Below are 391 nucleotides of genomic sequence, written 5' to 3' on the forward strand. Positions count from 1 at the left end.
TAATACAGTTATACAGTATTGTACTCAGTATAAACCCTGTAAGACATAAAATTGAATGAGTTTTTAACCTTTAAAAAAGATCTCCATTTCATTTTAGAATATATTGTTTCTTGCAGAAAGACTTGTTTTTGCTAACACTGAGAAGCTGGTGCATGCATCTCTAATCTGTATGTACCTGATTATTACTAGTCATAATTGGTTGCACTTGGATCCTTGGCACCTGTGTATGTCTATAAAGTCATCGGGTAGATTTCAGTGGTAATGTTTATCACCTCTACTAATTAGCATGACGTTAATTTCCATGCTTCCTCCTCAAATGTAATACATTTTTAAAACTTTGTTAATTTTTTTTTTGGTGTGTGTGTGTGTGTGTGTGTGTGTGTGTGTGTGT

General features: G+C 33.2%; 1 protein-coding gene across 2 annotated transcripts in view; it reads left to right on the plus strand.

Moving 5' to 3' along the window:
• Bmpr2 (bone morphogenetic protein receptor type 2) overlaps nt 1–391 on the plus strand; it is a 197676-nt gene that overhangs the window by 116260 nt on the left and 81025 nt on the right. The gene's annotated exons all lie outside the window — the stretch shown is intronic.

This window comes from Nannospalax galili, unplaced genomic scaffold (assembly GCF_000622305.1).
Source record: "Nannospalax galili isolate Female #2095 unplaced genomic scaffold, S.galili_v1.0 scaffold637, whole genome shotgun sequence".
NCBI classification, from domain to species: Eukaryota; Metazoa; Chordata; class Mammalia; order Rodentia; family Spalacidae; genus Nannospalax; species Nannospalax galili.